Below are 2,583 nucleotides of genomic sequence, written 5' to 3'. Positions count from 1 at the left end.
ATGCTGCCTGACCTGCTGAGTGTTTCCCGCATTTTCTGTTTTTATTATTAATATAACCTGAGCTCTGTCGAGCGTTTGTTGGGCGATTCACTGATAAAGCTGGGAATTGAGGGGAAGCTGGTTCATGGCGAACCCCAGCTCTGAATCCCCCCGGCAGAGAGTTCAAGGAATGTTTAATATAAATGAGATTCAACGACAGTCTCAGAAAATCTCTCCTTGATGGTCGGTCTCATTCTCACGAAGTGAGGAATGAGCGGGAGGGGCAATTCCACCCGGGGTTATATTTTATTACAAGAGGATGACACAAAAACTAGTTTGATGTGGGGCCGAAATAGCTCAGTTGGGAGAGCGTTAGACTGAAGATCTAAAGGTCCCTGGTTCGATCCCGGGTTTCGGCCGTTTTCGGGTTATTTTGTTTCTTCTTCTTTGGGCCGATTCTCGAACAATTATTGACACTGACATTTTTACCCAACACTGAACGGTTGGGGATGGAATAGAGAGACATCAAGGATGTCTGTATTTAGCTTTTATTTCTCTATTTCCTTCTGCCTTTCTCTCTGGTTTTTGTCTCTCTCGGTGCCCGATGAACATTTGATTTGATGCATTTGTCCTAAACTGATGCCTTTTCCACATCTCAGGGCGGTCAGACACGCTCTGTCTGTCTGTTACTGCTTGTGACCATTAACGGGAACAGGCCGCGAGTTAAACATTTATCAGCAAACCGCCAGAGAGATAACACAGCGGGAATAAAACACATTGCCTCACATTGTTAGACACCGAGTGACACAGATTGCAATGTGTGTCAGTCAACAGACCCGGAAAAGGAAAGAAATAGAGAGATAGAAAAGAGTCATAAAAAGAAAGAAAACCCTTTCTCCACCCCAACAACAACAACAACTTGCATTTATATCGCGCCTTTAACGGAGTAAAACGTCCCAAGGCGCTTCACAGGAGCGATTATCAAACAAAATGTGACAGGGAGCCACATAAGGAGATATTGGGACAAGTGAGGTAGGTTTTAAGTGTCTTAAGGGAGGAGAGAGAGGTCGAGAGGCGGGAGGTTTATGGAGGGAAATCCAGAGCTTTGGGCCCAGTCGGTTGAAGGCACGGCCGCCAATGGTGGAGCGATGAAAATCGTGGATGCGCAAGAGGCCTGAATTGGAGGAGCTCAGAGATCTCGGAGGGTTGTAGGGGTGGAGGAGGTTACAGAGAAAGGGAGGGGCGAGGTCATGGAGGGATTTGAACACGAGGAGGAGAATTTTAAATTTGAGATGTTGGTGAACTGGGAGCCAATGTAGGTCAGCGAGCAGAGGGGTTCTCCTCCTGAACGGTGGTTTGAATGTTCGGGGGGCGGGGCTGTGATAAATATCTCGATTTAATATAATGATCCCACTTTTCAACTACCCCGAATTATTGCAATGCTGACCTGGAACAATCTAGAACATACCGCAAAACAAGACATTAAGATCAATGGTCACTTTAGAAAGGAGTTTAAAAGATTCTTCTAAGAAGGAGAAGGCTCAAGAAATGGACTGTGACCATTTCATGATGGCCGTTTTATTTGTGTCCAGGGACAGGGATGAGACACATGAAATGTTTCACACATTTCAAATCTCCTCGGTCAGACTGGCGATTGTTTATTGATCAGGAAGATGGCTGATAATAATCTGAGACCCAGTGAAGAGGTGAGAACAGAGCAGCAGGGAATGATCCCAGAACAATAGGAGCCAGCAGCTCACCGTCTGGTCCCTGTGTCAGGGACAATACACAACACCTCAGCTCCAGACCAGGAACAGAGAGCTGCTGTCAACGTGGCCCAGCCCTCGCAAACTGCTGGAACTGTGGGATGGAAATCAGACTTTGGGTCTCGGAGGCTGCTTTCGGGGCTCAGTGGCTCATCGAAAGAATGATTTCTATTAAAGAGCTGGGCTCTGCTCCATCACAGACTGATACTGTACAGTACATGGCAGAGTAAAGCTCCCTCTGGAAACAATTTCTCCTTCCATGCTCTGTCAATACCTTTCATAATTGTGAATACCTCCTTTGAATCGTCTGTTAACTTTCCGGTTGTAGTCTCAGTGCCCTTCCTGCTAATCTGTCTTTCCGTTCCCGTATGGGCTAGCGGTGAGGATTCCTGGTTTTCACCCAAGCGAGCCGGGTTCGATTCCCGGTGTGGGAATAGTTAACTTTTAGTCCCAGCCTCCCAATTTGCCTGCAGTCCGGACTGTGGCTGCTCCTTCTGAATTCGCACCACAATCACACTGAGAAATGAGGCAAACCACAGCACTTGAAGGGACAGTGCACCAAAAATCCAGTCCCACATGCTGAAGGGAAGCAAGCAACAATGTCCCGACAGGTCACTCAGCAGCTCATGGTCAAGTGTTTGACTGCAATCGTTTTATCATTTACTGTAAAACCCGAGTCTGAGTGAAACACGCACAGAACAATCTGGAAACGCTCAACGGGTCGGGCCCCATCTGCGGAGAGAACGGACCAATTAATTGAGAGTCTCAATGAGACGAGGAAAGAGACACGGCCCACTGTGAGAAACAAGGAACTTGCATTTGTATGGCACCTTTCACA

At 47.2% G+C, this 2,583-nt stretch overlaps 1 non-coding gene across 1 annotated transcript; it reads left to right on the top strand.

The window, feature by feature from the left end:
- Positions 1-325: 325 nt before the first annotated feature.
- trnaf-gaa (transfer RNA phenylalanine (anticodon GAA)) lies at positions 326-398 on the top strand. The gene has a single exon. It is a non-coding gene; the product is annotated as a tRNA-Phe (tRNA).
- Positions 399-2,583: the final 2,185 nt, after the last annotated feature.

The sequence above is a fragment of the Heptranchias perlo genome, chromosome 35 (genome assembly GCF_035084215.1).
Source record: "Heptranchias perlo isolate sHepPer1 chromosome 35, sHepPer1.hap1, whole genome shotgun sequence".
NCBI classification, from domain to species: Eukaryota; Metazoa; Chordata; class Chondrichthyes; order Hexanchiformes; family Hexanchidae; genus Heptranchias; species Heptranchias perlo.
The sequence above is the reverse complement of the archived record's forward strand: the minus strand, read 5'-3'. Positions and strand labels throughout refer to the sequence as shown.